Source organism: Entelurus aequoreus, linkage group LG19, assembly GCF_033978785.1.
Source record: "Entelurus aequoreus isolate RoL-2023_Sb linkage group LG19, RoL_Eaeq_v1.1, whole genome shotgun sequence".
Classification (NCBI taxonomy): domain Eukaryota; kingdom Metazoa; phylum Chordata; class Actinopteri; order Syngnathiformes; family Syngnathidae; genus Entelurus; species Entelurus aequoreus.
In genome coordinates, this window is record NC_084749.1 from 6197258 (window position 1) to 6210807 (window position 13550).

Consider the following 13550-nt stretch of genomic DNA (forward strand, 5'->3'; position numbering starts at 1 on the left):
AAAAGAGGAGAAAACACGAAAAAAAATTACAATTACATTTTGAAACATAGTTTATCTTCAATTTCGACTCTTTAAAATTCAAAATTCAACCGAAAAAAAGAAAAGAAAAACTAGCTAATTCGAATCTTTTTGAAAAAATTAAAAAAAGAATTTATGGAACATCATTAGTAATTTTTCCTGATTAAGATTCATTTTAGAATTTTGATGACATGTTTTAAATAGGTTGAAATCCAATCTGCACTTTGTTAGAATATATAACAAATTGGACCAAGCTATATTTCTAACAAAGACAAATCATTATTTTTTCTAGATTTTCCAGAACAAAATTTTTAAAAGAAATTCAAAAGACTTTGAAATAAGATTTAAATTTGATTCTACAGATTTTCTAGATTGAATTTTAATCATAATAAGTTTGAAGAAATATTTCACAAATATTCTTCGTCGAAAAAACAGAAGCTAAAATGAAGAATTAAATTAAAATGTATTTATTATTCTTTACAATAAAAAAGATAAATTTACTTGAACATTGATTTAAATTGTCAGGAAAGAAGAGGAAGGAATTTAAAAGGTAAAAAAGGTATACGTGTTTAAAAATCCTAAAATCATTTTTAAGGTTGTATTTTTTCTCTAAAATTGTCTTTCTGAAAGTTATAAGAAGCAAAGTAAAAGAATTAATGAATTTATTTCAACAAGTGAAGACCAAGTCTTTAAAATATTTTCTTGGATTTTCAAATTCTATTTGAGTTTTGTCTCTCTTAGAATTAAAAATGTCGGGCAAAGCGAGACCAGCTTGCTAGTAAATAAATAAAATTTAAAAAATAGAGGCAGCTCACTGGTAAGTGCTGCTATTTGAGCTATTTTTAGAACAGGCCAGCGGGCTACTCATCTGGTCCTTACGGGCTACCTGGTGCCCGCGGGCACCGCGTTGGTGACCCCTGCTTTATACTTACATGAAATACTTGGGGAAAATTACAAAATAAGAGGGAAAAATGAAAGAAGGGAGAAAAGTTGGGAAAACATGAAATAAAAGAAGGAATATAACATTTAAAAAAGAGGGAACATTTTTAAAAAACAAGGGAAGAAATTTAAAAAAGGGGGAAAAAAAGGAAATAAGAAAAAAATGTGAAAAAAGGTTACAAAAATTAACAAAGGACAAGTAAGGAAGGAGTAAAAATGAAAAAAAGAAGAGGATAAAGGGGGGAAATAAGGGGAAAATTGAAAAAAGGAAGGGGAAAATGAATAAAAGAATAATGAAAATGGAAAAAAAGAGAAAACATTTCAAAATATGGGGGGAAATTAAAAAATAAGGGCGAATTGGGAAAAAAAAGGAAGAAAAAGTTGGAAAACAATAAATAAAAGAAGGAGAAAAACATTTTTAAAAAGGGAAATAATGGAGAAAAAAAGGAAAAACTGGAAAAAGAAGTGGGGAAAAAGAAAAACATAGGGGGGAAGAAAGGGAAAATATTTTAAAAAGAAGGGACTTTTTTTTTTAAATAATGGAAACAAAGAAAATACAAAAGGGAAAAAAAATTAAATTCAGGGGGTGACATTTAAAAAAAAGGAAATGAAATGAAATCTCTCTTTGCACTGCTGCCTTTCAGGTAGGAAGCCACAAAGTCAAGGAGCACGTGCACAAATGCAGAGAATCACTTCGCCACACTCAGTGTGGGTGTGACAATCATTGCTACTTTAACTTAACTTAACTTTAACATTCTGTACATTGAGTGATTCATCTGCCTGCACACCATTAATGGCATCTTTTGGTGATCAATCACGGGAGTTCACTGACAGCCCGAATTGAGGCAAACAGAGTTGGCCAATGGTGATGTACAGTATACGTACAGTACATACGGGAAGGCTTATCGTAATAAAGCTGGATGACTCAGACCAGGATGTGTGGCAAGAACGTCCCTTCAAGAACTCCACCAGCTGCACTTCTCACTCTCTTCATGTTTCACCACCGTGCCACCATCAACAGCTAAATACACTTTACTGTACTCCAGGCCCGGCCCTAACCAATCTGGCGCCCTAGGCAAGATTTTAGGTGGCGCGCCCCCCCCACATCGGCAGTGAAGTGTATATACCAGGGGTCACCAACGTGGTGCCCGCGGGCACCAGGTAGCCCGTAAGGACCAGATGAGTAGCCCGCTGGCCTGTTCTAAAAATAGCTCAAATAGCAGCACTTACCAGTAGGCTGCCTTTATTTTTTAAATTGTATTTATTTACTAGCAAGCTGGTCTCGCTTTGCTCGACATTTTTAATTCTAAGAGAGACAAAACTCAAATAGAATTTGAAAATCCAAGAAAATATTTTAAAGTCTTGGTCTTCACTTGTTTAAATAAATTCATTAATTATTTTACTTTGCTTCTTATAACTTTCAGAAAGACAATTTTAGAGAAAAAATACAACCTTAAAAATGATTTTAGGATTTTTAAACACATATACCTTTTTTACCTTTTAAATTCCTTCCTCTTCTTTCCTGACAATTTAAATCAATGTTCAAGTAAATTTATCTTTTTTATTGTAAAGAATAATAAACACATTTTAATTTAATTCTTCATTTTAGCTTCTGTTTTTTCGACGAAGAATATTTGTGAAATATTTCTTCAAACTTATTATGATTAAAATTCAATCTAGAAAATCTGTAGAATCAAATTTAAATCTTATTTCAAAGTCTTTTGAATTTCTTTTAAAATTTTTGTTCTGGAAAATCTACAAGAAATAATGATTTGTCTTTGTTAGAAATATAGCTTGGTCCAATTTGCTATATATTCTAACAAAGTGCAGATTGGATTTTAACCTATTTAAAACATGTCATCAAAATTCTAAAATTAATCTTAATCAGGAAAAATTACTAATGATGTTCCATAAAGTCTTTTTTTAATTTTTTCAAAAATATTCGAATTAGCTAGTTTTTCTCTCCTTTTTTTCGGTTGAATTTTGAATTTTAAAGAGTCGAAATTGAAGATAAACTATGTTTCAAAATTTAATTGTCATTTTTTTTCGTGTTTTCTCCTCTTTTAAACCGTTCAATTAAGTGAAAATATCATGAATTATTAATAATAACATAGAGTTAAAGGTAAAATGAGCAAATTGGCTATTTCTGGCAATTTATTGAAGTGTGTATCAAACTGGTAGCCCTTCGCATTAATCACTACCCAAGAAGTAGCTCTTGCTTTTAAAAAGGTTGGTGACCCCTGATATATACTCACAAGAAACCGAATAGCTTTGTCTTTGACCTTTTTTTTTTACTTAAAGAAAGCAAATTAACAATCAGAATAGTTAACAAGATTTTAAAAAATATGGATAAATAAATGAATACAAAAAATGAATATATGAAATACAATATTTTTTACATACATAAACACAAAATAAAACGTGTCAACAAGTTGCATAAAATAAATTAAAAATACAATATAAATAAGGCACTGCACAAAACAAGATATCAAACCAGTATGACTTTAACAACTATATTACAAAAAAGGGGAGAAGGTGTAAATCTCGCGCCAGGCCGTACCCATATCCGCAGCAGGTCTCCAAGGTGAACAGCCTCTGGAATGTCACTACTAGCGACCACGCAGTCTGATAGTTTATATATCAATGATGACATCTTAACATTGCAACACATGCCAATACGGCCGGGTTAACTTATAAAGTGACATTTTAAACTTCCCGGGAAATATCCGGCTGAAACGTCGCGGTATGATGACGTATGCGCGTGACGAAGTCCGAGTAACGGAAGTTATGGTACCCCGTAGAATCCTATACAAAAAGCTCTGTTTTCATTTCATAATTCAACAGTATTCTGGACATCTTTTGCAATTTTTTTAATGAACAATGAACAGTGAAGTCCTTCGTCCTTCCGCCGATCGCTGGAACGCAGGTGAGCACGGGTGTTGATGAGCAGATGAGGGCTGGCTGGCGTAGGTGGAGAGCTAATGTTTTTAGCATAGCTCTGTGCAGTCTGGTTGCTAAGTTAGCTTCAATGGCGTCGTTAGCACAGCATTGTTAACCTTCGCCAGCCTGGAAAGCATTAACCGTGTAGTTACATGTCCACGGTTTAATAGTATTGTTGATTTTCTATCTATCCTTCCAGTCAGGGGTTTATTTATTTTGTTTCTATATGCAGTTAAAGCACGATGCTATCACGTTAGCTCGTAGCTAAAGCATTTCGCCGATGTATTGTCGTGGAGATAAAAGGCACTGAATGTCCATTTCGCCTTCTCGACTCTCATTTTCAAGAGGATATAGTATCCCAGGTGGTTTAAAATACAAATCCGTGATCCACAATAGAAAAAGGACAGAGTGTGGAATCCAATGAGCCAGCTTGTACCTAAGTTACGGTCAGAGCGAAAAAAGATACGTCCATCACTGCCTCTCAAGTCCTTCACTGTAACGTTCCTCATCTACGAATCTTTCATCCTGGCTCAAATTAATGGGGTAATCATCACTTTCTCGGTCCGAATCTCTCGCTCCATTGTAAACAACGGGGAATTGTGAGGAATACTAGCTCCTGTGACGTCACGCTACTTCCGCTACAGGCAAGGCTTTTTTTTATCAGCGAGCAAAAGTTGCGAACTTTATCGTCGATTTTCTCTACTAAATCCTTTCAGCAAAAATATGGCAATATCGCGAAATGATCAAGTATGACACATAGAATGGATCTGCTATTCCCGTTTAAATAAAAAAAAATCATTTCAGTAGGCCTTTAATATTGCATTAACTAGAATGACTTACAAATGACTGTACACCAGGGAGTACTGTAATTACCTAACGTTACATTATTATTTTCCATAACAATTTAGCCCCCTCCACAATATTAACCCGACGTTAAAACAGAACTAGCTATTTATTGATTAGCAATTGCCGAATCATGTAACATTAGCTTAATGCTAAAAAGCCAGGTTACTATCACATTCTGTAACAGACAAATAATTTCATGTAGGCTAACGTTACCTACCTGCTACCTCTGTCTTTTTCTCGTTTCTCCTCTTCTTTTCTCTTTTTTCTTCCCTGGGCACCTGACAGTTTTGGCCGTTTTGACATCTTGTGTTGATTTTTTGATGTGGTGACGTCCAAAAAGAGTCATGAATGATATTGGAAGGGAGGGGGCGCACCGTGCGGGGGGAGGGGGTGGGGAGCCGTAATGGTGTAACAAATAATATTTCTATTAAATAGGCTTTACTTTGCATTTTAATCAACGTGGGATTATTTTATGTATTTAGAAATAATAGTACCAACTTTTTTTTTCTTTTTTTTTTCTCTCCAACATTTGTGGCACTAGCGTGGCGCCCCCTGATGGACGGCGCCCTTAGCATTTGCCTATACGGCCTACAATGATAGCAATGAAAAACACAAACCTATTTATTATTAACCGCCACGAATGGACTTGTGTTGTCTTTAAGTTGAAGTGGAGTGGTAATTGTCTTTTTTTTTTTCTTTTTTTTTTTGGTGACACCTAGTGGCCACAATAAGTTCAACTCCTAACAATGGCTGCAACCATTCATCGATAGAACAGATGAATTTGTTTAGAAAAAAGCTTTGATTTATATTCAGTTGCTTCGATTAATCGTTTGATTATTGAGTGCAACTGAAAACATTTGAAGAAATATGCTTCTTTTTTTTTCTTTTAAATAATGCTCACATTTAAAACGTCAATATGCAAATAATTGTTTATTTCAATTATTTTCCCAGAAAAATGCATTGAGGCTAAAAAGTGTGTTTTTTTTATGATTACTCCATTAATCCAACAAATACATAAATAAATTACCCAATTACTAAAATAATGGATACCTGCAGCCCTAATCATAATGCAGCGAGTTGAATGATGCGGACACGTTTGTTACTTTGTATGTGTAATTGACATGCAACTATAATTATTTGATACTTGTTTATGTTGACATATGTCGAGTTTTACACCGCAGTGTTGTCAATCAATTATTATGTATGTATAGCTTGTGTGCTATTGTGTGCTTAGCTGTCGTGTAGCTGCCTCCTCCTAGAAGGCTATAGTCCACAATTAATTTAATTAATTTAATTTAATTTAATTTAATTTAATTTAATTTAATTTAATTTAATTACATAAAATTAAATTAAATTACATAAAATTAAATTAAATTATATTAAATTAAGTTAAGTTAAATTAATTTGAATTACATTAAATTGAATTAAATTGAATTAAATTGAATTAAATTGAATTAAATTGAATTAAATTGAATTAAATTAAATTAATTTGAATTAAATTAAATTAAATTAAATTAAATTAAATTAAATTAAATTAAATTAAATTAAATTAAATTAAATTAAATTAAAACATTAGACTTGTGTGCTTAGTGGAGAACATTTTGATGTTAGCTGGCTGTCCAGCTTTGCACGAGTAAAAACGCTGCAGGACTGCTTGTATCGGAGAATTTAGATGAATGACGATACTTGTTTTTTTTGCTAATATCGGCCAGATATCCGATACAGGTCAAGACACTCACAAATTTTTGGGCTGATCAAGTCCACTCGCATTTTTGGCACAATTGGAGGGGGGGGGGGGGCGCTGCAGTGAAAAAACACATGAGAATTTACCCATTTTCCAAAGCACATGACTGCCACCTCCAGGACCGGAGTTGAACAGTCAGCCGGCCCGTGTTAGAGCCTGTTAGATTTGCTGTAGATCGAGGTTAAAGTCTGCTTGCATTGGGACCAGAGTTTACAGCGTTGACGAGGGAAAGCACGCTGCAATGTCCAAAACACGTTCAAGACGGGAAAAAAACAACTCATTAAATTGGTAAATCTGTAAAGTTCCTTTTAGAAAAGTTGAATAAGCACAGAACATTCACCAATTTTCTTGGCAATCTTCTTATGTATTTTTATATCCTTACCTATTCCCAAATGACACACAATTTAAAAAAAAAGGTAAATAATTTAATTGACCTAAATGTGTGATTAATTTATTAAATAAATCACAAATGAATTAAAGTCTTGACAAAATTAAACAATGAATAAATCATAAAATAATGAACTCAATGAATAATTCAATGGCTAAATGTCATTTTGTATTAAATTAATTATTGGCACATTTAACAACACATTTGTGTGTTTGATTCCAATTTTGGCATTTTTAAGAAATGATTGAAACACGCATGTAACTTTGTCCAATTGGGGCCTGCGTGACATTCGGCAGTGCCCTCCCACGTCCAGCAGATGGAGCTGTGGTGAAAAAAAGCTGACAGCGTGCAACTCGTTACAGGAACTTTGCAAACCAAAACAAGCCACACGCTCCTTTGACCTACATTTGAGGGCAGTACCAATAAGGCGTCGCCCAGGAAACAAAAGTACCTCATTTCAAATACAACTTCTCCTTTTCAGATACAAAAAAAAAAACCCCACACCTCCCACTTCCTTTGGTACGAGAGGCAATCGAGTAATTTTCAATATCAATATACAACACTGACAGAGAATATCATGCTCATTGTGTCCACTTTATGATTTTCATTTTCATTGATTTTAAAAGTAATAACGGCATTTGTAATAACGGTGTTACTTTTACTGGTAACAAGTAATCCAATCAATGCATTTTAAGTCCGTTACCACACCGTTAGTTTGAATGTCCAGGATGAATTGAATATGTTGAAGGTGGAATGGTTTGAATAGGTTGAAAAATGTGGGAATTGTGCAACTTGGAAAAATGTCCAATTTATTTCAATGGGAACTTCCTGGAAATTTGGGGATTTTAGGAAAAGCGAATGAGCTGAATTGGTTGGTGTTGGAATTGTTTAAATCGGTCGAGAAATGTTGAAGTGGTAACAGTTTTTTAATTGAAAAATGGTGTTACGGAATTTCGGGAAAACCGGGAAATGTTCAAGTTCTTAAACCCATCCATCCATCCATTTTCTACCGCTTATTCCCTTCGGGGTCGCGGGGGGGCGCTGGAGCCTATCTCAGCTACAAGGAATGTTTTGAGCGTGGAATGGTTGAAATGGGTTGAAACGACTAAAAAAAGGCTGGAAATAAGGTTAGGAAAAAAATGAATTCCTGGAAATGTGTTGAACGTGGAAAAATGGTTTGAATTTCCAGGATTAATTGAGTGTGTTGAAGCTGGAATGGTTTGAATAGGTTGAAAAATGTGGGAATTGTGCAACTTTGAAAAATGTCCCATTGATTTCAATGGGAACTTCCTGGAAATTTGGAGATTTTGGGAAAAGCGAATGAGCTGAATTGGTTGGTGTTGGAATTGTTTAAATCGGTCGAGAAATGTTGAAGTGGTAACAGTTTTTTAATTGAAAAATGGTGTTACGGAATTTCGGGAAAACCGGGAAATGTTCAAATTCTTAAACCAACTTGTTTTTTTTTCCTGATTCAGAGGAATGTTTTGAGCGTGGAATGGTTGAAATGGGTTGAAAGGACTAAAAAAAGGTTGGAAATAAGGTTAGGAAAAAAATGAATTCCTGGAAATTTGTTGAACGTGGAAAAATGGATTGAATTTCCAGGATTAATTGAGTGTGTTGAAGCTGGAATGGTTTGAATAGGTTGAAAAATGTGGGAATTGTGCAACTTGGAAAAATGTCCCATTGATTTCAATGGGAACTTCCTGGAAATTTGGGGATTTGGGGAAAAGCGAATGAGCTAAATTGGTTGGTGTTGGAATTGTTTAAATCGTTCGAGAAATGTTGAAGTGGTAACGGTTTTTTAATTGAAAAATGGTGTTACGGAATTTCGGGAAAACCGGGAAATGTTCAAGTTCTTAAACCAACTTGTTTTTTTGTCCTGAATGTTTTGAGCATGGAATGGTTGAAATGGGTTGAAAGATGTGAACGGACTAAAAAAAGGTTGGAAATAAGGTTAAGGGAAAAAAAGGAATTCCTGGAAATTTGTTGAACGTGGAAAAATGGTTTGAATTTCCAGGATTTAATTGAATGTGTTGAAGGTGGAATGGTTTGAATTGGTTGAAAAATGTGGGAATTGTGGAAGTTTGAAAAATGGACAATTCATTTCAATGGGAACTTCCTGGAAATTTGGGGATTTTGGGAAAAGCAAGAATGTCCTGAATGAGCTGGAGAGCCACAATTTCTGAACAGGCTGAATATTTTGGAGTTGGAACAGTTTGAATCGGATGAAAAATGTGGGAATTGTGGAACTTTGAAAAATGTCCCATTCATTTCGATGGAAACATCCTGGAAATTTGGGAAAAGCAAGAATGTCCTGAATGAGCTGAATTTGTTGGTGTTGGAATTGTTTCCAATCGGTCGAGAAATGTTGAAGTAGTAACCGTTTTTTAATTGAAAAATGGTGTTACGGAATTTCGGGAAAACCGGGAAATGTTCAAGTTCTTAAACCAACTTGTTTTTTTGTCCTGATTCAGAGGAATGTTTTGAGCGTGGAATGGTTGAAATGGGTTGAAAGGACTAAAAAAAAGGTTGGAAATAAGGTTAGGAAAAAAATGAATTCCTGGAAATTTGTTGAACGTGGAAAAATGGTTTGAATTTCCAGGATTAATTGAGTGTGTTGAAGCTGGAATGGTTTGAATAGGTTGAAAAATGTGGGAATTGTGCAACTTGGAAAAATGTCCCATTGATTTCAATGGGAACTTCCTGGAAATTTGGGGATTTTGGGAAAAGTGAATGGTTGGTGTTGGAATTGTTTAAATCGGTCGAGAAATGTTGAAGTGGTAACAGTTTTTTAATTGAAAAATGGTGTTACGGAATTTCGGGAAAACCGGGAAATTTTCAAGTTCTTAAACCAACTTGTTTTTTTGTCCTGATTCAGAGGAATGTTTTGAGCGTGGAATGGTTGAAATGGGTCGAAAGATGTGAAAGGACTAAAAAAGGTTGGAAATAAAGTTAAGAAAAAAATGAATTCCTGGAAATTTGTTGAACGTGGAAAATGGTTTGAATTTCCAGGATTAATTGAGTGTGTTGAAGCTGGAATGGTTTGAATTGGTTGAAAAATGTGGGAATTGTGGAAGTTTGAAACATGGACAATTCATTTCAATGGGAACTTCCTGGAAATTTGGGGATTTGGGGAAAAGCGAATGAGCTGAATTGGTTGGTGTTGGAATTGTTTGAATAGGTCGAGAAATGTTGAAGTGGTAACAGTTTTTTATATGAAAAATGGTGTTTTGGAATTTCGGGAAAACCGGGAAATGTTCAAGTTCTTAAACCAACTTGTTTTTTTGTCCTGATTCAGAGGAATTTTTTGAGCGTGGAATGGTTGAAATGGGTTAAAATGACTAAAAAAAGGTTGGAAATAAGGTTAAGAAAAAAAGGAATTCCTGGAAATTTGTTGAACGTGGAAAAAAGGTTTGAATTTCCAGGATTAATTGAGTGTGTTGAAGCTGGAATGGTTTGAATAGGTTGAAAAATGTGGGAATTGTGCAACTTGGAAAAATGTCCCATTGATTTCAACGGGAACTTCCTGGAAATTTGGGGATTTTGGGAAAAGTGAATGGTTGGTGTTGGAATTGTTTAAATCGGTCGAGAAATGTTGAAGTAGTAACCGTTTTTTTAATTGAAAAATGGTGTTACGGAATTTCGGGAAAACCGGGAAATGTTCAAATTCTTAAACCAACTTGTTTTTTTGTCCTGATTCAGAGGAATGTTTTGAGCGTGGAATGGTTGAAATGGGTTGAAAGGACTAAAAAAAGGTTGGAAATAAGGTTAGGAAAAAAATGAATTCCTGGAAATTTGTTGAACGTGGAAAAAATGGTTTGAATTTCCAGGATTTCATTGAATGTGTTGAAGGTGGAATGGTTTGAATTGGTTGAAAAATGTGGGAATTGTGGAAGTTTGAAAAATGGACAATTCATTTCAATGGGAACTTCCTGGAAATTTGGAGATTTTGGGAAAAGCAAGAATGTCCTGAATGAGCTGGAGAGCCACAATTTCTGAACAGGCTGAATATTTTGGAGTTGGAACAGTTTGAATCGGATGAAAAATGTGGGAATTGTGGAACTTTGAAAAATGTCCCATTCATTTCGATGGGAACATCCTGGAAATTTGGGGAAAGCAAGAATGTCCTGAATGAGCTGAATTGGTTGGTGTTGGAATTGTTTCCAATCGGTCAAGAAATGTTGAAGTAGTAACAGTTTTTTAATTGAAAAATGGTATCATGGAATTTCGGGAAAACCGGGAAATTTTCAAGTTCTTAAACCAACTTGTTTTTTTGTCCTGATTAAGAGGAATATCTTGAGAGTGGAACGGTAGAAATGGGTTGAAAGATGTGAAAGGAGTCATCACACTAAAAAAGGTTGGAAATAAGGCTAGGAAAAAACAGGAATTCCTGGAAATTTGTTGAACGTGGAAAAATGGTTGTTTGAATTTCCAGGAGGAATTGAATGTGTTGAAGCTGGAATGGTTTGAATTGGTTGAAAAATGTGGGAATTGTGGAAGTTTGAAAGATGGACAATTCATTTTGAATGGGGAAAATGTCCCTGAAAATGGGAAATTCTGGGAAATCCGGGAATTATTATTTTTTTATTATTGAAGGAGAGCCACAATTTCTGAACAGGCTGAATATTTTTTGGAGTTGGAACGGTTTGAATCGGATGAAAAATGTGGGAGTTGGGGAACTTTGAAAAATGTCCCATTGATTTCAATGGGAACTTCCTGGAAATTTTGGAATTTTGGGAAAAGCGGTAATTTTTGGGAAAAAAATGTGAATGTTCTGAATTAGTTTAAATGGTTGGTGTTCGGATTTTTTTAAATCGGTAGAGAAATGTTGAAGTAGTAACATTTTTAATTGAGAAATGGTAATATAGAATTCCTGGAATTTTGGGAAAACTGGAAATTTTTTCCAGATTAAGAGGAATGATTTGACGGTGGAACAGTTGAAGTGGGTTGAAAAATGTGGAAGGAGTAGTCGACTGAAAAAAGGGTGAAAAAAAGGGCTTGAAAAAATGTTAACTTGTAAAATTTGAGTTTGAATGTGGAAGATGAGTGGAATATAATAATAATAATAATAATAATAATAATAATAATAATAATAATAATAATAATAATGGATTAGATTTATATAGCACTTTTCTAGACACTCAAAGTGCTCCACAGATGTTGAAGGTGGAATGATTTCAATCGGTTAAAAATGGTGGAAGTTTGAAAATTAATTTTGAATGGGAAAAATGTCCCGGAAAACCTGGAATTCTGGGAAATCTGGGAATTTTTGGAATTTGTCAAGGGAATGCCCGAGAATCCCGAATAGGCTGAACAGTTTGAAGTTGGAACGCTTTGAATCGGGTGAAAAATGTGGAAAGAAGAAGAAGAAGAAGAAGAAGAAGAAGGAGAAGGAGAAGGAGAAGGAGAAGGAGAAGGAGAAGGAGAAGGAGAAGGAGAAGGAGAAGGAGAAGGAGAAGGAGAAGAAGAAAAAGAAAAAGAAGAAGAAGAAGGAGAATGAGGAGAAGGAGAAGGAGAAGGAGAAGGAGAAGGAGAAGGAGAAGGAGAAGGAGAAGGAGAAGGAGAAGGAGAAGGTGTAGGAGAAGGAGATAGAGAAGGAGAAGGAGAAGAAGAAGAAAACGAAGAAGAAGGAGAAGGAGGAGAAGGAGAAGGAGGAAAAGGAGAAGGAGTAGAAGAAGAAGAATAAGAAGGGGAAGGAGAAGAAGGAAAAGAAGAAGGAGGAGAAGGAGAAGGAGGAGAAGGAGGAGAGGAAGAAGGAGAAGAAGGAGAAGAAGAAGGAGAAATAGAAGGAGAAGGAGAAGAAGGAGAAGGAGGAGAAGGAGAAGGAGGAGAAGAAGAAGAAGGAGAAGACGGAGAAGAAGAAGGAGAAGAAAGAGAAGGAGAAGAAGAATAAGAAGAAGGAGAAGGAGGAGAAGGAGAAGGAGAACAAGGAGAAGAAGAAGATTGACAAAAAAATTCAAACTTTTTGACACTTAGAAAAAATTCAGACTTTTCGACAAAAAAATGTCAGACTTTGACAAAAAAAGAAGAAGAAGAAGAAGGAGGAGGAGGAGAAGGAAGGAGAAGGAGAATGAGAAGAAGAAGAAGAAGAAGTAGAAGAAGGAGAAGGAGGAGAAGGAGAAGGAGAAAAAGGAGAAGCATAAGAATAAGAAGGGGAAGGAGAAGAAGGAGAAGAAGAAGGAGGAGAAGGAGAAGGAGGAGAAGAAGAAGGAGAAGAAGGAGAAGGAGAAGAAGAAGGAGAAATAGAAGGAGAAGGAGGAGAAGAAGAAGGAGAAGGATAAGGAGAAGACGGAGAAGAAGAAGGAGAAGGACAAGGAGAAGGAGAAGAAGAATAAGAAGAAGGAGAAGGAGGAGAAGGAGAAGGATAACAAGGAGAAGGAGGAGAAGAAGAACAATAAGAAGGGGAAGGAGAAGAAGGAGAAGAAGAAGGAGGAGAAGGAGAAGGAGGAGAAGGAGGAGAAGAAGAAGAAGGAGAAGAAGGAGAAGAAGAAGGAGAAATAGAAGGAGAAGGAGACGAAGGAGAAGGAGGAGAAGGAGAAGGAGGAGGAGAAGAAGAAGGAGGAGGAGAAGACGGAGAAGAAGAAGGAGAAGAAGAAGGAGAAGGACAAGGAGAAGGAGAAGAAGAAGAAGGAGAAATAGGAGAAGGAGAAGGAGAACAAGGAGAAGAAGAAGATT